General features: G+C 39.2%; 1 protein-coding gene across 8 annotated transcripts in view; it reads right to left on the reverse strand.

Annotated features, from left to right (window-relative positions):
* Window positions 1-25,077, reverse strand: part of GADL1 (glutamate decarboxylase like 1) — a 345,574-nt gene that overhangs the window by 183,116 nt on the left and 137,381 nt on the right. For all 8 annotated transcript variants that reach the window (XM_084987315.1, XM_084987314.1, XM_084987313.1 and 5 more), the window contains one exon: window positions 18,650-18,733. The gene's annotated coding sequence lies outside the window, so the exon portion shown is untranslated. The remainder of the gene's footprint in view (window positions 1-18,649; window positions 18,734-25,077) is intronic.

Below are 25,077 nucleotides of genomic sequence, written 5' to 3' on the forward strand. Positions count from 1 at the left end.
CTCACAGCAGTGCTAGATCCTTAACCCACTGAGCAAAGCCAGGAACCGAACCTGCAACCTCATGGCTCCTAGTCAGATTCGTTAACCACTGTGCCACAATGGGAACTCCTGATTAATGTTTTATAGCTCTCAGCATATAAATCTTTTACCTCCTTGATCAGGTGTATTCGCAGGTATTTGATTTTTTGGGGTGTGATTTTAAAAGGTATTGTATTTTTATATTCCTTTTCTAATATTTCATTGTTGGTATACAGAAATGTGACTGATTTCTGAATGGGAATCTTATATCCTGCTACTTTGCTGAATGTTTTGATCAGTTCAAGTAGTTTCTGGTTTGAGTCCTTGGGGTTTTCTATATACAGTATCATGTCATCTGCATACAGTAACAGTTTTACCTCTTCTCCTCCTATTTGGGTGCCTTTTATTTCTTTTGTTTGTCTGATTGCTGTGGATAGGACTTCCAATACTACAGTGAATAAGAGTGATGAGAGCAGGAATCCTTGTCTTGTTCCATATTTTAGTGGGAAGGCTTTCGGCTTTTCTCCATTGAGTATTATATTCGCTAAGGGTTTATCTTAAATAGATGTTATGTTAAGGTATGTTCCCTGTGTACCCACTTTGGTTAGAGTTTTTATCATGAATGGATGTTGGACTTTGTCAAATGCTTTTTCTGCATCTATTGAGATGATCATGTGGTTTTTGACTTGTCTTTTGTTAATGTGGTGTATGACATTGACTGATTTGCATATGTTGAAACATCTTTGTGAACCTGGGATGAATCTTTTATATATTGTTGGATTCGGTTGGCTATAATGTTGTTGAGAATTTTTGTGTCTACATTCATCAAAGTTATTGGCCTATAGTTTTCTTTTTTGGTGTTATCTTTGTCTGGGCTTGGAATTAGGGTGATGCTGGTGTCATAGAATGTCTTTGGGAGTGTTCCTTCTTCTTCAACCTTTTGGAAACGTTTAAGGAAGATGGGTATAAGTTCTTCTTTGCATGTTTGGTAAAATTCACCTGTGAACCCATCTGGTCCTGGACTTTTATTTGTAGGGAGTGTTTTTTATTACATATTCAATTTGATTTCTAGTGATTGGTCTGTTCAGTTGATCTATTCTTGATTCAGTTTTGGCAGGCTGTAAGTCTCTAGAAAGTTGTCCATTTCTTCTAGGTTATCCAATTTGTTTGCATATGATTGTTCATAGTATTCTCCTATGGTTTTTTGTATTTCTGCAGTATCCATTGTGATTTCTCCTTTTTCATTTCTTATTTTGTTGATTTGGATTTTTTTTCTCTCCACTTCTTGGTGAGTCTGGCCAGAGGTCTGTCAATTTTGTTTACCTTTTCAAAGAATCAGCTCTTGGTTTTATTGATTTTTTCCACTGTTTTTTGAATCACCATTTTATTAATTTCCTCTCTGATCTTTATGATTTCCTTCCTTCTCCTGAATTTAGGTTTTGTTTGTTCTTCTTTTTCTAATTCATTTAGGTGGTGAGTTTAAGTTGTTGATTTGAGTTTTTTTTTCTCTTTTGAGGAAGGCCTGTATTGCTATGAATTTCCCTCTTAGTGCTGCTTTTGTGGCATCCCATAGATTTTTGAGTGGTTGTGTCCTTCATTATCATTTGTCTCAAGGTATTTTTTATTTTCCTTCTTAATTTCCTTATTGACCCATGGGTTTTTCACTAGCATGTTGTTTAGTCTCCATCTAGTCAGTTTTTTCTCATTTCTTTTCCTGTGGTTGATTTCTAGTCTCATACCATTGTCATCAGAGAAGGTATTGAAATAATTTCTACACTCTTAAATTTCTTGAGGTTAGCTTTGTGCCCCAGAATGTGATCAATGAGAATGTTCCATGTGCACTTAAGAAGAATGTATATTCTGATTTTTTTGGATGTAACATCCTAAAAATACTGATTAAGTCTAACTTTTCTATTGTGCCATTTAGGATCTCTGCTGCCTTACTGATTTTCTGTCTAGAGGATCTGTCCATTGATGTTGAGTGGGGGTGTTAAAGTCTCCTACTATGATTGTACTTCCATCAATTTCTCCTTTTATATCTGTTAGCATGTATTGTAGGTATCTGGGTGCTCCTATATTAGAGGCATATATACTGATGATTGTAATATCCTCTTCTTGAATAGATCCTTTAACCATTAAATAGTGTCCTTCTTTGTCTTTCTTTATGGCCTGAATTTTAAAGTCTATTTTGTCTGATATGAGTATTGCAACTCTGGCTTTCCTGTCTTGCCCATTGGCATGAAATATCTTTTCCCATCCCCTCACTTTCAATCTGTATGTGTCCTTTGCCCTAAGGTGAGTTTCTTATAGACAGCAGATTATAGGTTTTTGCTTTTTAATCCAATCTGCCATTCTGTGTCTTTTGATTGGAGCATTCAGTCCACTGACATTTAAGGTGATTATTGATAGATATGTATTTATTGCCATTTTAAACCTTGTTTTCCAGTTGACTCTTTATTTCTCCTTTCTTCCTTTTTTGGTTTGGTGATTTCTACTTATTTTATGCTTATGTACTTTTCTTTTTAGTTTTTGTGAAAGTAATGTTTGGTTTTGATTTGTGGTTGCCCTGTTTTTTAAGTATGTTAACCCCTTCCTGTATCTGCTTGCTTTAGTCTGACAGTCACATAGGCTTAAACACATTATTTAAGGAAAAAATAGTCTAGATTTTCTTACTTTCCTTCCCCACAGTCTAGGATTTTGAAGTCCTTTTTTAACATCTTCAAGTTTGTCCTTTTGCTGTTCCTTGTGTTTTTCATTGCTTTTACTATAACTTCTTTTTTTATTTAGAGAAGCTCTTTCAGTATTTCTTTTAGAATGGGTTTAGTATTGCTGTACTCTTTTAGCTTTTGTTTGTTGGAGAAATTCTTCATTTCCCCTTCTATTTTAAATTATATTCTTGCTGGAGAGAGTATTCTAGGCTGCAAATTTTTTTGCTTTCAGAACTCTGAATTTATCTTGCCACTCTCTTCTGGCCTGTAGTGTTTCTGTAGAGAAATCAGCTGATAGCCTTATGGGGGTTCCCTTATAATTAATGCTTTGTTTTTCTCTTGCTGCCTTTAGAATCCTCTCTTTATCTTTAACTTTTGCCGTTTTTATTATAGTATGTCTTGGTGTGGCCCTATTTGGGTTCAACTTGTTTGGGGCCCTCTGTGCTTCCTGTACCTTGATATCTGTTTCCTTTAGATTTGGAAAGTTTTCAGACATATTTTTTTCAAATATATTTTCAATCCCCTTTCTTTTATTTCTATGAGGTAAATATTAAGTCCATTTTACAGATGAGGAAATTAATGACTAGAAAGGTCATGTTCTCAAGGTTACACATCCACGAATGAAAAGGCTCACATTGATATGCAACCCTGGCTCTGAGGCCCAGCATTTGTCAAGGTGTGAACCTCAGACCATCACCTGGGAAATTTGTTAAAATGCATATTTCTACGTACTGTCCCAGACATACTGAATCTGGATCTCAGGTGTTGGGGACTAAGACTGTATTTTATTAGCTTCCTTGGGAAATGGGGCATGTTTTATTCAAGAACAAACTCAATCTCACTACTTTCATGCAGTGCTTTGTTAGGGAATAAACTGGGCTGGGTTTCTCCAAGAGAGCACGAGAGGCTCTGTCCCCACTGGGCAGCTCTATTGAGCTTCCCAGTGAGCTAAGCAAGTCTAGGTCCACCTACTATGCCTGGGGCCTCACTCTCCCCTCCTCCCACTCTGGCCCCCTGAGCATGCAGCTCCAGGCCAGCTGTGGCAGGCAGGACTCCAGTTGACCCCATATTGGCATTCCCTGGAGACCCGTTAGAAATCTTCTAAAGTTTTGATCTATGCTCCACTGAGAACACTATCTCTTTTCCATTTCTCTTCCTCTGTGCCACTGGGGTAGACTTTCCTGGGACCCCATCTCCATGACCACATCAGCTGTGTCCCCACTAGGCTCCTAGGGCTGGAGAGGTCTGACTCTTCACTGGATCCCAGTGCAGAACACAGGATCAGGGACTGAGTGAAATCCCAACAGATATGTACTTGCTGATGGTCCAAATGATCCAGTTAATGCAGTTATAAGATTATTATTCCAGGAGCAGGTTTTGACAAACTGGGGAGGAAGGGGAATCAGAAAATGGTGAGCAGAGAATACAACTTCATCAAAGCCTTGAGAGAGCGCAGAAAAGGAAAAAACAAACCTATAGGGTGTCTGCAAAGCCAGAATACAAAAAATAAACCTATCTTTAAAGAATATGTTAGCTTCATCTTCAAATAATATGTTCAAGAGAGTCTCTTTCATCTTTCACTCTAGATACATTTTCAGGTAAAGTGTCCCTACATTTAAAACAATGATTCTAATTATGAATGTACTACAGATGATCCAAAAAGTCTGGAAACACAAAGAAAATATTCATTACACCTTTTTCAGACTAGTCTCACTGTGTTAAATTTATGGGAATTTTATCTGTAAATATGTCTGGAGATTTAAGAAAATATAACTTGCATACTATTTAAAAATCTTATGTGTGACAGTTAATTCTATGTGTCAACTTGACTAGGCCACACGGTATCCAGACATTTGGTCAAAACTACTCTGAATGTGTCTATGAGGGTTTTACTAGATGAGATTAGCATTTGAATCTACAGACTGAGTAAAGTAGACTGCCTTCCCTAGTGTGGGTGGCTCATCTAATCAGCTGAAGACCTGAATAGAACAAAAAGCATTAAGTAAGAAGGAAGTCCTGCTGGATGACTGTGCTGTGACATCAGCCTTCTTCTGCCTTCAGACTAGAATTTACATCATCAGTTTTCACGGTTTTCAGGCCTGTGCTGAATCTACACCTGGGTCACCAGCTTGCCAACCATAGATATTTGGACATCACAGTCTCCACAATTATGTAAGCCGATTCTTTGCTAAAGCCTGTGATTGCAGAGGCTGGGATGTCCCAAGATCTGTAGTCAGCGAGCTGGAGATCCAGGAGAGCCAGGGGGCCAGCAGTTCTAGTCTGATTACTAAGGCCTAAATATATATATTCCTACCTACCTACCTACCCTCAGGTCCAGAGCCAAATTCAGGATTTCTGTAATTCAACCTTTTCCAATATATGTTCAGCCAATCAAGATAATACCCACCCACTCCCAAAATGTTTTGGTGGTCAAATACATGAGAGAAACACTAGATAAATGGGAAAAAAATGGAACCAGAAGGTCTAAGATGACTGCATGCATATGAGTCTCAAAGACAGGAATATAACATGTGGTTCTTCTCAAATGCTTTTGACCACTTATTCTGCATTCCTCTATCATATTCTTTTTGCTCTTACAAGACTGATATTCCAAGAAATGCACTGGGGAAAAGCTGTGCCCAATCCACTCAGAGTGGCTAGTTTTGTTAAGTGGCAGGTGGGGCTTCTGAGGTATCTTCCGAGGTACCCTCAGACATACATGGCTCTTCCCATTCAAATTCCCAAGACCTTGTACACATCTGTTGGCTCCACTTTTGTCATCATAAAACAAGGTTTTGTCTCTTCCTACAGAATCTGCTTCATTTGAGACTAAAAATTAATATAAAGCAGAAAGACTGTGATTCCTGGCTCTGAGGTGACCTCAGGCAAGATGCTAACTTCTCTGTCTCACTTTCCTATATGCAAAATGGGGATAATAACAGTTGTTGTGAGAATTAAAGGAATTAATACACATACAGTCTTAATATAGATTTGTGCTTACCACATGTGATCTCAACTAAAATTAATTAAAATTAAACAAAATTAAAATTCAGTTCCTAGGCTGCACTCAAGTCACATTTCAAGTACTTAATAGTGATGGGCGGCCACCATATTGGACAGTATAGAAGAGACATTTCCACTGCCACACAAGGTTGTAGAGTGGGCACATAGCAAGTACTTAAAAGGGCTCTTTTTATTTTCCCAAGTTCATTGATTAAATCCTTAAATCTTCAGGCTGATTTCCCTCTAGGAAACTGTAGGTTCCCAGTCACTCTTTACCCTCTTATCTTATTTACTCCTCACTCCCTGGCAATCTTTCTCTCCTTCCTTCCTCCCTTCCTTCCCTCACTTTTGCTCCTCTTTTTCCTTCTTTCCTTTCCTTCTTCCTCCCCTCCTTTTCCTTTCTCCTTAGCTCTATCTCCAAGGTAGAAGTATCACCAGAGAGCTCCCTGGTCCCTTATCATGATCTGATACCTGAACCTGTGCTGTTGTGTTCTCCTGGCACAATGTCCTGCTCACAGGGAGTTCACTGTCCCAAGGTCACTCCTGCACCTGCGCCTGAATTTTCACATTGCTCTCACACCACCTTTGGGAGGCCCCAGTTTTGAGTCAGAGAGCTGAGCCTATATTTCCATTAACTCCATCCTTCCTCTCTATCAAAGTGAAAGATCTTGACATAGATAAATGTGCACCTACTAAATTATTTGTGGTAGTAAATGTCGTTATAATGAGATCAACCAAGCACTGTTGCTATGGGCTGCTGCCTAGGCCTTAGGGAAACAGGCTAAAGGAAACTTTCATTGATAATACTCATGGTGACAAGATGCGGCCACAATTCCTTTCCAAAAGGATCATGGTGGATATTGATTCTTAGTTTTGGAGTTTGGCTCATTAAAATACCAAACAGAATTCTATAGGGAATGAGCTATATTTATTGGCTCATTTTGCTTTATGGGTTTGTTTCCTACATAACATGTAATTGTATTTTATAGTTGCTATAATATGCAAGAATTAAAGACCTAATTTGGCTAAATAAGAATTAACTTATAAATTATGAAACATTCTCTACCATCAAACTCCTGGATAATTAAACAAAATTTTAGCAAGTATCTTTGTAGATTGTTTTGTATTGGGGTGGAAGCTGGCAGAGTGGGAACTTTTTTTTTCTCCTGTCACTTCTTAACTTTCTTAGCACTTAAGCCACTGGTAACGAATCTACTGATTTCAGACAAGGCTGTTAAATTTTTGCTGAGGTCTATTAAGATGTTTTTTCTTTCACATTATTTTGCTTCTAAGATATCAAAATGAATTGCCATCAGCATTATGGTGGCAAAAGCACAGGTTCTGTCAGTACTTAGAATTAATTTCAAATTCTGCCTCTCCTTACTCATTTTAGTAGGTAGGTTATACTTCCACGCACCAGTTTCTGCACTTGGCCATGTAATACACCTAGCTCAGTAGGAAGTGAGCAGATATGATGCATGGAATAACTTGAAAAGCATGTGTTACTGGGCTTGCCATATGGTCCTTTTGTCACTGCCAGGAGAGGAAGAGGCTTATATTAGTACCTTGTCCCAGGAGAAGGAGGAAAAACACCTGGAGGATAGCCACCCCCAACCAAGTTCAACCTAGATAGTCAACTCTTAGTCCACAGGTGTAACTGTGGGCTGGGAAAGTGATCACTACTGTATGGTGCTGTGGTGTATACCCAGTTAACTGATATAGCCTGCAAAGCACCCCTCACTATCACCTCCTTCCACTGTAAAGGGGGGTGACTCTCTCAGCACTGCCCTCAAAGATGAAGAACGACACCAAAAGATTAAAGATATCTACTAAATGCTGAATGTATATGAATACATCCAGTAGCAAAACAATCTGCAAGAGTCAAGCTTGTAGAGACAGGAAAGCATTTGTTTGTTTCTAAGGAGTAACTGTCTGGAAGACTAAGAACACAGCCTTTATACCATGAAACATATACTAGAGAAAGGTGTTGCCAAAATAGGGAAAATCATTAGAAAATAAGATAGACAGAAGAATATGAGGGGAGATGCAAGAGATATTTAAGGACCCAGTTCAATCCAAAAATGAAAGATGAAGAGAAAGTCTAACCCAGATTAATTTACATGTTCTTCTCCCTTGTTTAAATCAGAGTCTACAATTCTCATAGGGGATCCAAGCATCTATCATGACCCCCTTCATGGTAAGTTCAGAGGCTGAGGGAGTTACCAAGGGAGATAAGCTTCATAAACCTACTCACCCCAGTGGTGGGTGGTAAAAACAGGAACTGGCTCTTCAACCCATCTTGGAGAATCCTTGCACTTCACCCCAAGGGGTTCCTGAGGAAGCCAGAAGAGCAGAAGGGATCACGGGCATCCAAAAAGGGATGCACAGAAATGGGAACCTCAGGACCAGGTGCTCGGGCTGAACAGTGAAGATATGGCTTCAGCAGAGATAAGGGGGAAAAGGGAAAAGAGTGAAGAGTGTTAGCTATTAAGTCCCTGAATCCCTGTCTTATTTGACATTTCCAGCCAGGAAGTATTGCAGAGGGAACTCTTTGCATCCATGGATCACACTAAGGTCTTTTAAGTAATAAGTAACAGGTTTAAGGCAGCTGAAGAAAGATCCCACAAGACTGACGGCTAAAAGGTGGCAGGCGAGATTCAATGTTGACAAACGTCTCATAAAATGTTTTAGGAAAGTGGTGTTCTTCGGCAAAACAACCATCTATATAGCCAGTTAACTAAAGATAATTGAAAAGTGGGACATACTCACAAAGACAATGAAAATAGGAAAGATAATGTCAGAAGAACATAGAAAATGACAGACAAGTGGGAAGTGACTCAGAAGAAAAGAGAAACAAGAATGAGAAACGTCTACAGAGGAGGGTGTTAGAAATACACAAAGAGATTCAGATCGTGGAACCCAGACATTGAAGCTATGAGGAGAAGGTTAGGGCAGAAAGCAGAAGGGTTGGTATAAAGTCTATATATAAGGAGTAGAAACCCAGATCCCCTCTCCTACACCCTTAGACAACAAATGACAATTATTCTCCTACCCAACAAAGAGATAGAAGCTCTTGGTTTGTTTTTCTGAAAAAAAAATTGAACAAGGGTGGTTCCACTTCCTGCATGGTAGGAAATACTACACTGATAAGAGAATTAAGGAAATCTCTACATAAATAACAGGCAGATTTCCATGCTCCTTCTTCTATTTGTTTACTATATTCTAGGACACAGGCTTATAAACACTAGGGAGGTGACCGGAAATACTTTCTGCAAAAACAGACTAGCCTAAGAGAAAAATTTAATTGAAAAGGCCAGCTTACTCCCTGATTTGGCATTAGTGAAACAGAGATTTGAGAAGCCTTACTCATATATGCAGAGCTTTTGAGTAATTCAAATAAAATATGATTAGATCTTCAAGGCTCGCCAACATGTGTGAAAAGCTCTCAACATCAAAGACTGAACTGGATTGGCTGCATGTAATAGTTGGCCAATAATAATAATCATGCTTTAAGTATAAAAGAAACTAATAATGTTTTGTGTAAAAGAAGTCTGAAAGTAGGAATTCCATGATGGGTAGGGTGGTTCAGGGTCATTAGAGACATAGGCTCCTTCTATGAAGATAACAGAGAACTGTTTCATTAATCTTAAAGCTGAACCATGACTCAACTAATCTCATGGTCCAGTATGGCTACTAGAGCTCATCCATCCTGCCCATTTCCAAGCAGCAGGAAGGAAAAGAGCAGAAGGACAAAAAAGCAAACCTCCTAGTTGAGTCATCTTTCTCTAGAGAACTTCCCTAGTAGCCCTCCAAATACTTCAAATTACGTATCACTACCCAGAACATCCTCTTATAATAGCTACAAGGGAGGCTGATAAGTGCTGTCTTTTAACAGTATACATATCTGCCCTGAATAAAAATGTTTTATTGGAAAAAGGAGAGAATGAATTTCTGGTAGACAGTACTCTCAGACAGAGAGACAGACACACACATAGAATGAAGCAACTGTAAAGAAACAAGGCTGGTAATAGAAGAAAACGTCAAAAAATGATGTTCTTAGAAAGTTAGAAGTTGTCTCATCCTATGAATAAAGAACATATTTCTATCTAAAAGAAATAAACAAAAAAATAAGAGCTGTTAGAAACCTAAAATATAGTAGCCACCAAAAAGGGAAGTGAACTGAAAGATATAGTAGAAGAAATCTCACATAAATAAAAGCAAAAACATTAGGAGATAGGATAGTAGAAAAGACCAGGAAACAAAAAATTTAGTCCAGAAAATTTAATATCCGAATAATTTTTAAGAAAGAGATATTAGAGAAAATTGAGGAAGGTTAAAAAATAATTAGAATTTTTCTCTCTTCTGAAGGGTATGTGTTTCCATTTGAAAGTGTTCACTGCATGTCTCATAGAACAAAAAGAAAAACTCATATGATGTACATTATTATGAAGTACCAGACACCAGAAAGACAAGATAAAATTTCCAGAAAGAAAAAAAAAAAATTCTCAAAGCAACAACAGAACACAGAAGAGAGAATTCAGAAAAAAAATGTCTTACATAATTTAAGGGATAATTATATTCAACCTAGAATTCTACACCCAGCCAAACTATCAATCAAATGCAAAGATAAAACAGCCATTTTCAAACACAAAGTGGCTCAAAATGTTTACTTCCCATGTATTCTTTCCCATAAGATCATTAGAAGATGTTCCCTATTGAAACGATGCAGTAAACAAAGAAAGAGAAAGATGTAAGGCCTAGGAAACACAAGATCCAACACAGAAGGTAAATAAAAGAAATTCTTAGGATGATGATAAAGGGAGGTCTCTGGATACCAGCTTGTAATAGGACTGGGAAGCAACCAGTCAAGATTGTAGGAAGTGTATAGAGTAGTTCAAGATAATTGTGGAAATAAGCAAAGAATAATGAATACGACCATCCTGAGAGAGCCTCTACTCAGAATGGTCGTATTCATCATTCTTTGCTTAATAAAATCATGACAGCTATCATCTCCTTTAAAAAAAAATGAAAATTTGTATGTGAAGATATATAATACAGGCTAATTCACAGCTAGTTTATAAACAATATTTATAAAGCTACAACAATGGAAAGTGTTAACATCTAAAATTGTGATATAATCACATAAGAAAGAAGAGGGAGAAAAGTTTAGGAAGTATATGTGGAATATAAAGTTAATGAAGTTAAAAATAGCAGTCTAGAGAGTTCACATCATGGCTCAGCAGTTAATGAACCTGACTGGCATCCATGAGGACTCAGGTTTGATCCCTGGCCTCACTCAGTGGGTTAAGAATCCGGTGTTGCTGTGAGCTGTGGTGTAGGTCGCAGACGTGGCTCAGATCCCGCGTTGCTGTGGCCATGGCATAGGCTGGTGGATACAGCTCCAATTTGACCCCTAGCCTGGGAACCTCCATATGCTGCAGGTGCAGCCCTAAAAAGATAGACAAAAAAACTAAATAAAAATATTTTTAAAAAATAGCAGTTTAGGAGTTCCCATTGTGGCTCAGCAGTTAACGAACTCAACTAGCATCCATGAGGACACAAGTTCAATCCCTGGCCTGCTCAGTGGGTTAGGGATCCAGCTTTCCCATGAGCTGTAGTGTATGTCACAGGTGAGGCTATGATCCTGCACTGCTGTGGCTGTGGCATAGGCTGGCGGCTACAGCTCCAATTGGACCCCTAGCCTGGGAACCTCTCTCTCTATATGCCGTGGGTACAGCCCTAAAAAGACAAAAAGACAAAAAAAAAAAAAAAATAGCAGTTAAAAGCGTATGATTTAAAAAATGGAGGTAAATATGAAAAGAAAGAGTTAAAAAAAAAAAAAGGAATTAAAACTAGTTGTTTTTGGGGAGTGGGACTCCTGGGTGGAAATCAACAATATAGGTTACAGTTTTTCAGGGGGTTTTTTTGTTTTTTTTTGTTTGTTTGTTTGTTTTTTACAATAAACACTGTGGTAGTACTATTTGACTTTTAGAACTATGATACTTGTTATGATAAAAGAAATTAATCATCTATTCAGAAGCAAACAAAACAAACTGGTTCTATAATGACAACCTCTGGGCAGCACTTGAAAAGATTTGTAAAAATGAAAAAAATGAAATGTCAGCCTGTTTGAGCATAGTTTCTGCAATCTTCTACTCAGACCCCCATGAGCATTTCCGTTCTCCCTGCTCAGAAAGTTTTGCCAAATCAGGAAAATACACAAGAAGAGGTTTTTAATTAATCCAGCAATAAAGTGGCTTCATCCTACAGTGACTACCTTCCGTTGAGATGCTGGCCCTCTCATTATCCTAAAACAAGACTAGTAATAAGATCTTCTGTGTTTGAGGGTGAAGATTGAGAAAGGAATTAACATTTAACATCTTGAAAGTTTTGCCAAGAATAAACATAGTGTCAAAGCGACAGAGAAAGGAACAGGGGACAAAGTGTCCTTATATCTTTTCCTCATCTTCTCAAATACAAAGAGTATTAATTGAGAGAAATAAGTCAGTAAAAATGCATTCAATCAGCTCTTTAAATTACAAAGCTAAAATCAGTGTATATACCTAAAATATTGCATCAAGAAACACTTAGCTAGTGAACTGAGTGATCCACTCAACATATGCAACAATATGGATTAATACCAAAAAAAACATTATTTTGAGTGAAAGAAGCCAGACACAAGAGTACATACTGCATTTATGCACTTTGGCATTGTTCTTTAAACTGTACAGATGTGATTCATGTACTCTTAAAGGGTTAAAGGTTTCCTAATTTGAACCATTCTGAGGTTTGCTCTTGCTGAATTTCTGAAATATAAAACTTCCACCTAAAAATGCTTGTATTTATAGGAGTCATTAATGTTTGTTGAAAATCTAGTGTGCTATAGCTACTTTATATATATATATATCCTCATTTTTATAATGAGAGTAGCACTGAATTAGTTATCACTGTTCTAAATTAAAGATTAGACAATTGAGGTTCAGAAAGGTGAAATAATCTTGTCCCAGACCTAGACATGCATGAAGATCTACTTCACTCTAGTGTCTCTGCTCTTTTGACAGCATCAGAAAGTGGTAATCCTGTTCTTCTAAGAGGTCTTTCCAAGAGGAAACAAAGGATTATTTGGAGTTGTGTGCAGAACATGTTCAAGGAAAGGCAGCTGAGGTTATCTCTCAGAAGTCTAGAGGAGACGGCAGCAGTGTCTTTCTGCTGCCCAACTGTTGCAGCCTCCCTGGAGGACACCCCTGAGTCAACTGTAGCATTACTCTTTCTTCCATCATCTTTCACTCTTCTAGATAATTATGTGCTCTGACGTTTTGAGAAGTTCCATCCTAAAAATTAACTTCATCAATGATACAGAAACATTTGTCTTTCCTGGTAGGAAGCCAAATGAGAAAACAACTGATCAATGATGAGGAGAAGCCAAGCTGGAAAGTGATGGTTCAAACTGCTGGGTGCCTTAGATGAATTATGTAGGATATTCCTAATAAGTTGCACTAGGATTCGACTCTTGCCAAAGAAAGTAAGTGGAATGCTGGTGATTTATTTAAGAGATTGTTTAAATTCACTTGATCCATGGCAAAGGCTCCAGAGGTGATATCAGCTAGCCAGAATTGCTCCTCTTTCTGGAATAAGACAAAATGAATAACAGGAGAGAGAGGTAACTAAGTTCCATTCTGATCATAAAAGAATGCTTAGTGATCATTTTTAGAAATCTCTTCAGAGGTTGGATAAATGGCAGAATACAGAAGCTGCCCTCTCTCTAGCCAGTTTCATTTTTAAAAGCATCACAATGAAGCCTCCAGAAGAGACACAAGAGCTGCTGAAGACAGCTGCAAACAATGACTTTTTAAAAACAAAACTGAAAAACAGACTAATTAATTTACAAAGTATAGAGTGTGCCAAAAATGCAATAAAAATCCATCCCACTTAGTGTCCACTCATGTTTCAGCAAAACAGAGCATTTGCAAAGTGCTGTAAATTAAACTGTAAGGCCTACCAAAAAAAAAAAAAAAAACCTACAGAATGGGAGAAAATAAAATTCAGAAAATCCTGTTGGTTTTACCTTCCTATAGATTATTTTTTAGATCAAACTGCCAATTTTAGGAAAGCAGGATTTTAAAAAACCCCACAAGATTCTTCCTCTACTTCTCTTTACTCCTATTAGTAAGAATAACAATGAGAGTAATAACCATAAGGGATGAGAGCAGGAAATTTGTAATGTAAACCCCAAAGTTATATTTTTAGTTCAAGCTTCTAGCCCACCAAGCTCATATATATATCATTGTCTCCACTTGGAAGTCTAATAGATATAGCAATCTCAAAACATCCAAATTAAATCCTTAAAATATTTACACCCAACACAGCCTACTCATCTCAGTTGATGGAAACCTCATCTTTCCAGTTATCCAATCCTTCCCTAAGTCAACAATTTGGGACACTTCCCAATTTCTCATACCTGCACTCACTGTGTCAAAAAACCCTTAATCTGATGACTTCTTAGCACATCCACCTCTGCCACCAGCTGCCTTTTCCTGGGCTATTGCAATATCCCCCATTTCTAACCATAGCCCCCAAAGTCAACTTAACAAAGCAGCCAGGGTGATGCTTTTAAAATATGACTCAGATCACACTTATCCTCACTCAAAGGCCTGAGTGGCTTCTCGTGCGCCTCACAGTAACGGTCAGGAACTGCACAGAGGTCTCCAAAGCCCCAGGACCTATCCTCCTGACTTCTCTCCCTGCTCACTCAGTCAAAGCCCCATGAGGTCACCTGCTATTCCTGAGACAAGGCAAGCATCATCATCAGAGCCCTGCCTAAAGTGCCCTTTCTGCCCATCATCCCCTGGCTCCTACCCTCGTCTCATTTACTCTTCCCACAGAACTCACCTTCTCAATGAAGCTGACCTTCATCCTTACTTAACATTTCAACTAGTCCCCACCTTGGCATGCTAGCTTCTCCTTGATTCTATACCACTTTTTCTTTTTATCCACAGTGTTCAACATTTTATTTATTTGCTGTGTTAATTCTCTCCCTCTACTCAGAAAGCCGGCTCCTTGTGGGCAGGGATCCATGCCTATCTTGTTCATCACTGCAGGCCTCAGGCCAGAATAGTGACTGACACACAGGAGGCCTAACCTAGAACAGTGACTGGCAGACAGGAGAGAACTCTGCAGTGCACAACTTCAGGTTAAACCTACTAACCATGTCTCCCTGCATGTATCATAGAACTATTATATTTAATAACAAAGGTATTAAATTGTTTATGAATAAAGACCATTCTCAGCAAATCATGGTGGCCTATTGTTGGGATTTTTTTTTACACAGGTTTTACATCATTTCATTAGAAAATATTGCACTCATGGCTTACACAGCTTAGCCAAATCACTTAACCATATCCAGTGGTTGAAAGAATTTAGAAAGAGTGATAAAAAGAAAACCATCCATTTGTTTCATGAAAGGCAGAAAAGTTGGCAAGACTTCAGATTACTAAAGAAAGAAATTCTCAATGGTTTCATTTTGGTAATTGTACCTGGTATTAATAATCCACCAAGGTATTGTTTAAACATGCACAGTCAATATATTATGCAAACAACACCCTGGCCAACTGCATACAAGAGACTTTTCAAACATGCTGCATTTAAACACAAAGTCATAGTTAATTCATGGCCAAGGACACAACTACTGTGAACAGTAAATAAAGTCTTGCCCTGAGGGTCAGCAGATCAAGAAAGATGCTACTACCCTGGAATTACTCAAGGTCCTAAACTAGCACCTCTTTATCTGTTTTCTGGACCAAGGCCCAGACCAAGCATAGTATGGACAGTGTTCATGGAATGAATGAATGAATGAATAACAGGGCTGCTAAAAAAGACAGAGTCCTTTACAGACATTTCTTAAAGTTATCCTCATTGCTTTCACTTTTTCATTTATCCTTCTATTTCATTAAGATGATTAAAGAGGAGGATAAAAAATAATCTTGTGAGAAGAATCTAAAAAATGATCAGTTTCATGGAAAAGGAATTAAAGGCCAGAGACACAAAATTACTAAGCCAAGACTGAACATCTTTTGGAAAAGACTTTACAAGTAAGTAAAATTTACAGATGTTTTCTCACATATTTATAGCATTTTTTCAAAACCCAAACTCACAATTCTAATAATCTGTTTAGACTACTAAAGATTTTCAGATTTACTCTATCTTTACAATCTAAATTATGGGGCTTTCCTTTGAAACTATACATCAAAGTCCAAGGGGATAGGGGAATAAAATTCATGAGTGGGGAAATAAAACTCATACCCAAAGAGCTCACATAGATTCCTACTAGCATATCCCATTTTCACTTTTGTATGACCCTGAAAAACACAATGAGAACTGATTTGGAGCGGGTAGGAAGTGCAAAGACTCCCTCTTCCTCTGCTCCATCCTTCTATGCAGGGACAGTTTCTTGAAATTCCTTTTAACAAAGGACCACAACTGTTATTCCATAAAAATACTTAAAATGCAGATATCTCTGGAAGAGAAAAAACAAAAACTGTTCACCTAAGCTGGGATAAACTGCGTATCAAATTGCTTTTCCAGGGAGGAGGTTCTGATAGCTTCAGACTCCAAGGAGAAAAAAAGCACTGGGGGAAAATAAAACAAATGTTGCCTCACTTACATCTTTGCTTGAGGCTACCCTGTTCTGAATTTAGTGGAGCCTCTACCAGACCAATTTCCAAGAATATGTTCTGAACACTCAAAACGCCAGTGCCCGTTCTGTTCTCACTACCTCAGCCTTACCCCTTCCTCTACCTGCCTGCTTTGCTGCTCCCAAAAGTCATGCTGCCAAATACAACTCCAGTTTGGTCCCTGTCAGTCTCCACGAAGCTGCTCTCAAGGGATAAAATATTAACCAAGAATCTTTTTGGACAACTGTAACCCAGCTGACTAGTAAAGGACTCAGGTTTTCCCTAGGGCAGTTTTACTTGTCAGCTCCCATGGGAGCAGGCTGAGAGATGAATTTATAGCAGGAAGTTTATTGCAGAGTATTTGCAGAGTCAATCAACATCCCTGGAGAATGGAGGGGAGCCAGGGTGGGCAGGAGGGAAGTTGTACTGCAATGCCCTTTAAGCAAAGATCTCAGCCAATCCAACAGTGAGCTCTACAGCCTAGATGGCCTTTCAGAGCTGTCCTGAATTAAGGCAAGGAGGGCTGCCACACTTATAACCCAGCACTGACCAGCCAGTGAATGAAGTCTGTGCCTAAGCAGGGGGCATAATCTTGGAGTCATCCTGGACAAGGCAGCTCCTTCAGTGGAGGGCAAGACCCAAAGGGACTATCCCCTGAAGGCCATCAGCCATCAGCATTCCCAGCTGCTAGGGAAATAGGTGTTTCAGTCCTGGAGGAGGAGCCTCACAAGGTATCACAATATCCACTACAATAAATCACTGCTCCTTTTTTTTTTTTTTTTATCTTTTTGCTATTTCTTGGGCAGCTCCCGCGGCATATGGAGGTTCCCAGGCTAGGGGTCTAATCAGAGCTGTAGCCACCAGCCTACATCAGAGCCACAGCAACGCAGGATCCGAGCCACATCTGCGACCTACACCACAGCTCACAGCAACACCAGATCGTTAATCCACTGAGCAAGGGCAGGGACCGAACCCGCAACCTCATGGTTCCTAGTTGGATTTGTTAATCACTGCGCCACGACGGGAACTCCCACTGCTCCTTTTAAGTATACATTTTGAACAAGGGCTCAGAGAAATAACAATGGATAGTTATTCCATGCGAAACTTTACTAAGATCTGTCCTTTTCAGGAAACCATGCCCCTCCCTGCAGTAATATCACATGAGGTCTGGTTTCTGAGCTGCTAATTCAACACACCTGGATCAATCTGCATTTGCAACTGTCACACTGATAATAATTCAATGCAAGCATCTGCTTGCACTACATAAGCATAGTCAGACTCACAAATTAAAATGTTTGTAATGCATATTATAATAAATTACTTTTCTGTTATTTCACCTTTATATTTCAGTTAAAAATATGTGCATAAGCAATAATATTCATACAAATTTCACTTCAGGATAGTAAAGGAAGCATTATAAAATATCTGATTTGAAAAAGAAAGAACTAAATCTGAAAAAGTAATTTAGGATTGGACCTTGCCCTAGAGTAATTCTTTTGGCTGCCCATTAAAATCATCTAGGGAGCTGTAGAATATCTTGATGTCCCGGCATATCCCAGAGCAGTTAAATCAGAACCTCTGGGGGTAAAACCCAGGCATCATTATTTTGGAAACTCCCTAAGGAACTGCCATGTACAGATAAAGTTGAAAAGTGTGGGACCTGGCATGGTAGCTCAAACTTGAAAGTGTTTTACAATCAACTGGAAAGCCGTTTCAACTATGTTTTGCTGGGCCCCACCCCCAGAGTTTCTATATCTACAGCTCTGGGATCAGTCTGATAATTTTCATTTTCTAATCAGTTCCTGGGGGATGCTGATGACGCTAGTCCTGGGATCACACTCTGAGAGACAATGTTCTTGGGGTTTTGTCTAAACAGAGTCCCCCACCATATTAGCAACTCCCCACCCTTACTTCCTGGTTCCCCTACCCTCCACCCCCCAAACATCTTAGAAAATCTTGGAAAATTCTTCCCTTAAATCACCTTGGCAAAGACCCTTTCCCCTCTAAACAGCTATCACCATGCTGTGTTTTCCCACTCCTCTGAGTAACAACCACCGGCCATCAGGTAACATAACCTTGAACTTCTTCCATGATTTTTTCATCTCCTTTTGTCTTGAATTTCTCTATCTTTATAGGCATGATTCTACAGATTACAGAACCAGAAATACTCCCTTGACACAGCAAACTAATTGCTTCTATTGCACACTTTAAGCCCAACTGTTTATGCTGTTTGAAAGCAAATGCACTCACCTATGTCTTTTCACACTCGCTGTTTTGTATCCTGAGATGGGCAACATGCAGCTGTTCTTCTCCACAGCATTTTGCTGCCAGGACCTAGAGATGCATTACACTTGATATAACTCAAGTCAAACAACGCCAGTAAATAACACAAAATGGGCAGTAGTAATCTGGCTACATTCCTCTCTTAGTTCCCCCTAAAATCAGAGTATTTCACAGGAGGGCTTAAAATAAGATTTGTTTTAACTCCTGCCTCCCTGCAGTGCTTTCACTGGGATGGAGACCTTTCCAAAACTCATATTAAGACTCATACCCTCAGGAGTTGCCGTCATAGCCTAGTGGTAATGAATCCATGAGGATGCAGGTTCAATCCCTGGCCTCACTCAAGGGGTTAAGGATCTGGGGTTGCCATGAGCTGTGGTATAGGCTGCAGATTCAGCCCATGTTGCTATGGCTGTGGTGTGGGTTGGCAGCTGCAGCTCTGATTCGACCTCTAGCCTGGGAACTTCCATATGCTGTGGGTACGGCCCTAAAAAGAAAAGAAAAAAAAGAAAAAATAAGACGCATACCCTCAACTGCAAATGCTAAATGTTGAAAGGCATTTGAAGACTCAGATAAAAATTAACTTTCCCTTTTAAGAGAGCCTGAAGAAAAAAGAGACCAAAAAAAGTCCTTATTTTCCCAAGCAAAAGAAAAATATTCACACAATTTTTCAGTTTGGCCAGGATTAATGACTCATAATCTGAAGATATTGGCTTCTGTTGAAGTGAATATCAAGATTTACTGACCTGCAGAGTAAATATTAACAGAGGTGAAACTGAGGTTAATAACAAACCTCAAGGGATAATACATCTTTATATTTGCTGAAATAAGAAGTCAGCCCATATATTGCTCACACATCCATTCAAAAAGCTCTTTAAGCAAAAGTTGAGGTTTCCTTCTCTCACCTACAACCTGTGGTCACCATGCTGCCACTAAGCTTTTCTCTCCTCAGTGCTTGGCTCCCACTGACCCCTCTGCCCCAGCTCTCCACCTCACCTTATTCTTTCTCCCCTTTCTCACTGGGCTAACTCTTGCATACCCTATAAGTTTCAGGAAGCCCCACTTCCTCTAAAGATGTGACCAGCTGCTCTGACAGATGGATGGATGGTCCCTCCCTGATATTGCCTCATGACCTTCATACTCCCTGTATTGCCTACATGTACCTGTTTATGCATCTCTCTCCTCTGTTAGAATATATGAATTTTGCCACAGGAGAGGGAAGGCCTCAGTTCTGGCTTTATTCCTAGAAACTAGCACAGTGTAATTGTGAGACCTCAGTGAATTTTGGTTGAATGCATGAATAAATGAAAAACACATATACACACATCAAAACACACAGAGTCAGTCTCTTTCTCTCTCTCCCACTTTCTTGGAGGGATTAAGAAATTGTAGCTAGAAGACCTACTTCTAGACTAACTAATGCCCCCGTTGAACTGATACACCTGCCATCCCAGGAAAGAGCAGGGATTTAAAGAGCTGGATGAAGGATGAGTAGTTTAAAATGCAAAAGGTAACTGGAGATTGAGAAAAGCTTACATGCAGGAGTCATGGAATGTGTGAAGACAGAAAGGGAAGAAAATTGACATTTGTTGTTGACCATTTTTACCAACTATCCAGATTAAGTGCTACATACTTCACTGATTATTTTAATACTAGTTAATACTAGTTTAATATTCCTCAAGTCTTTCTGAGGTAGATACTATTGTTCCTCCAAATAAGGAGACTACAGTTGAGAGGGTGTTAAAGATATAACCTCATTTAGGAGTTCCTGTCGTGGTGCAGTGGTTAACAAATCCAACTAGGAACCGTGAGGTTGCAGGTTCGATCCCTGCCCTTGCTCAGGGGGTTAAGGATCCAGCGTTGCCATGAGCTGTGGTGTAGGTCACAGATGTGGCTCGGATCCCGCGTTGCTGTGGCTCAGGCATAGGCCAGTGGCTGCAGCTCCAATTAGACCCCTAGCCTGGGAACCTCCATATGCCACAAAAGTAGCCCTAGAAAAGGCAAAAAGACACCCCCCCCAAAAAAAAAGATATAATCTCATTGAACAGCTTGTGAGAGAGGGGACTGGAACCTCTGTCTGTATGTATGCTTCTAACCCTGGCGTCCTTTCTGCCAAACTATGTTGCTTCTAAAGATGTGTAGATGAAAAATGTTGCTTTTTTTCCTCAGTTCTTCCTGAGGGCAGAGGGAAGGGAACAGAGGGCCTAGTCACCATCTCCTGGCTTTTATAATAATAACAAACATAGAGCACACAGCCTGTGATTTGTACTGCTATAAGTGTGCTGTGTGCCCTCATTTAACCCACCCCAGCCCTGTGAGGGAGGTGCAGAGTTGGTCCTCCTCATTTGACAGATGAACAAGTGGCCCCAAGGGTCCACAAGCTTGCTCAAAGCCACACAGAGAGTGAGCGGCAGATGTGAGATTCACAACCAGGCAATGTGGCCACTGGAAGGCTCCAATGGTCCCACATGGGACAAAGAGGACCAGCAGAGCCTAGAATAAAAGAAACCCAGAATGCAAAGACTTTTTCCCAGTCACCCCAAGGGTTTTCACCATAACTTTATGAAGAGAATAGCAGAGGTGTACATTAGCACCCAATACATAGGCAACTTTCACAAGACCTTCCACTGGCCGCTAACTTGATTTGGAAGAAGGCTACAAGTCATACCATTATAACTGAAGCCCTGATTTCTTATAGGTACATGTAATCAGGTTTCATTTCTGGAAAACTATTATACATCATTAAAATACCAAGATAATCAGAAGAAAACAGGAAACGAATACATATGTAAACTTTGGTAAACATTTCTTAAGTTAAAAAAAAAAGACACTTAACCTAAGTTTCATTCCTGCAGGTATTAGTCTTGCTGCAATTGGTTAAAATATGAACCGATGAAGTCTGAAGATAAATGACTTCTTAGCAGATTTCCCTATGGTGAGCACTAGGCATCTTAGATTTGAATTCAAAATTAGAGTGATTTGTTTCAAAAATTTTATTCTTGTTCAGTATGAATGAATGGAAATTTTTGCACAGTGAAAGCTAAGAGTTCCCATGATGTCATTTTTTTCCATGATCGCTTGCTTCCCTATTTGAATAAGTCTGTTGACAGTAGCTTATTCTGTCTGATCTGCCAATGTTCCTAATCATTACAGTCGTTACTGGTTTTTGGTATTTTGGTGTTGTGATATATGCTATGAAAAATTCAGGCATTTTTATTAATGTTACACCATTGTTTTAAAATTTAAATAAATCTGAAAATGATTTGCATGTTGATTGCACACTGCTGCATTCAGATTTTGTGTTGAACAAAACCCTTCTTGTTTAGAAAGCATTTTTCTAAAGCTTCAGAATCTTCAAGAAGAGGATGAAAATGACAATTGATAAAGCCACATCCACAAGAATAATTCTTACATAGTTCAAAGGCTGGCTGAACAAGTGGTATATAAATCTGACAGTTCTGAAACTGGAACAGGTAATTCTGCTTGGAGTATCAGGAGTACAAGATAAAACCAAAGAAGACATAGATAAATCTCTTTCTTAGAGACAAAAAAAAATATACAGCTTTCTCTCTTCGTATTCTATTTATTTATTTATATTTATATGACTTCAGTTTGTTTATATTTATATGACATTTATTTATTTATTTCTATTGATATGACTTTGGTTCCTGAAAGTTGTTTAAAGAGTTTCCCTCAAACAAGAGATACAATTATTAAATTATTTGAAGATGAAGTTCTTTCCATATTCCCTAATAAGTACACAGGCCATGTAAAGCATGAGACCAACTATGGGATTACACAGCATAAAATTTATCGTGAAACAACAATTTAGTTTCAGCAAAAGAGCATCACCCATCACACTGGATTTACATGGTAATTAGATTTTTAATGGTCTTATATGTAAAAAATAATTTGTAATTCCTTTTGATTTCATGCTTTTTAAGAAATACAACCATGAGAAGTCGATTGAAACTAATAGGTTTATATTTATTTAAATAAAGTTATAATAAAAACAACTAAAGCCAGTGTTGGGGGCTAAGAAAACTTTCCCCTCTTAAGAGAGCATCCATGTACTAGCCAGGCTCAAGAATGAACATCTTTAGAGATGTCAATCCCTCTGTTTCAAATAAATTCTCAAAGCAGCATGAAGAGGCACACAACTGACTGAGAGTGAGATACCATCTATGGGGGAACTCTGTCAGGGTCTTTCCCAGAACCCCCCCCCCCTTTATTAGATGGGTGCACCTATTCCCCAGCTGCAGGGAATGATGGCTGCTAATGGCTCAGAGCTGCTCCTTCTCTGGAAAGGCAACTTCAGACAGAATGGAACCAGGTGAGAGATTATATCTTCCCCTCCAAATGGGGATACCCCACAGCCATGGACTGGCTGACCTAAGGGACAAAAGGCCAGTCCTCTTGCTTCAAGATGGGCTCTCCTTGAGGGAAAACATCATGCTCCAGAGCTCCCCATGGCATCAGGCAGAAGCCAGACTCCAGATGAGACCACATCCTTGCTTCACATCTTTCCCTTCTTTATCCTGCTTCCTTTTCTCTTTCTTCCCTAAAAGTATACCCTAACATGCAACCAAACTCCTGTCTTAGTCTCTGCTTCCAAGGAGCCATGGCTAAGATGCCCTCCAATCCATAGAAAGCCTATTTGATACTAAGGCAGGCCTGCCGTTTGTACACAAAGAGTCTCTGTGGATCTGGTCCTTCCTTCTCTCCCCATTATATGTATCTCATTCCCCAAAACAAGCTGGAAAATATCCCCAAGTGAGATTTAATAATGAAGGAACTCTGGCAGATTGAATTTGAAAATTTCTGACTCATAGTCTGTGTGAAAATCTCAAAAACCAAAATGACTTTGTTTAAATATTTCTAAATCTCCAAAACCAAATGATTTCTTTTCAAGATCCAGTTCTAAGAAACTTTCTCCTGATGTGGGAAGTCAGCATCTCCCCAGCACTACAACACTATAACAAACTGAACAATCTTTGGACCTTGGAACAGGTGTACCTACAGCCAGTTATACATCTTTACCCCTAGGGACCATCACTCTCTATTTGGTGGAAGCGACCTAGTCTCCAAGTATGGAAAGTGGAGTCCTGATTATCAACCCGCACTCTGTAACATACTGTTTCATGAAGCCTATGGAATCGGATGCTTTTCTATTTCTTGTCATTCTATAGCCTTCTCCACTCACCACCTGACCTAGAAGACAAAAGAAACTTGAACAAGTTAAAACTGAGTTGATACCACAGGCAACAGTGACCAGTTATTGAGCACTTACATTTGTGTGTCAATTATTATACAAAGAACTTTATAATCAATATCTCACAACTGCCCTGAGATGTGATTCTTATCTCCATTCCACAAAAGACTAAACTGGAACCTCAGAGGGCTTAAGTCATGTGTCTAAGATCACAAGACTAGCAATGATCCTGGGATTTTCCACAGCTCCACTCACTCTCCCATCAATAAGGCAGATCATGCAAAGTGTTTACCTGTGTGTGTTTTTAACAGAGATTTATTTCACACAGCTCAGCATTACCCAGAGTCAACAGTCTGTGAATAAACTTCTCACTTCTGATCAGAGTTCCTTGTTACCTTGGAAAATTACTGAAAATTGTACCTTCTGTTTCTCCAGGTGTGGGTAACTTTCTAACTTGCTTTAAAAAAAAAAAAAACCCACGATAATAATAAAACAATAATTGCTGAAGTTCAGTTACGGGTATTTGGGGGCTCATCCTGCTATATATCTACTTTGGTGTGTGTTGAAAACATCCAGAATTTAGTAAAACACAATGACAAAGAAAGATGTAGACTGTAGTCTTAACTAATGCATAGCTCCTTTACAACAGAAAAGGAATGAATGTGTTTGCCACATGAACCTCCTTACCACATTGCTCTTTTTTTTCCCTTTTATCACCATGCCTGCAGCTTTTGGAGGTTCCCAGGCTAGGGGTCAAATCAGAGTTGCAGCTGAGACCTACACCATAGCCACAGCAAAGCCAGATCCTCCTCAACCCACTGAGCGGGGCCAGGAATTGAACCCGCGTCCTCACGGATACTAATCAGGTTTGTTTCTGCTGAGCCACAACAGGAACTCCTTGCTCCACCTTATTATGACCTGACATTTAAAAAATACCAGTTTTTTTAATTGAGTTGGGTATGATATAAGAAATCATATTAAACTGGCCAAAACCAGTCAGTTAATTTCTTCCTGTTACAGCAAGTCAGAGGTGAGCAGGTCAGGCCTGTGCAGCAGGTCTAGGAAATCACCAGCACCTGTGTCCTCCCACCTTTCTCTTTACCATGCTGGCACTTGACCTTTATCCCAACACTCATGCCCCTCTGGGCGCCACATGCGTAGTCCAAGCAGGAAGGAGGGGACAGAA

This window comes from Sus scrofa, chromosome 13, assembly GCF_054392235.1.
Source record: "Sus scrofa isolate SSC_HxYL_T2T_F1_AM1 chromosome 13, Sscrofa_HxYL_maternal_Yorkshire_Landrace_v2.0, whole genome shotgun sequence".
Lineage (NCBI taxonomy): Eukaryota > Metazoa > Chordata > Mammalia > Artiodactyla > Suidae > Sus > Sus scrofa.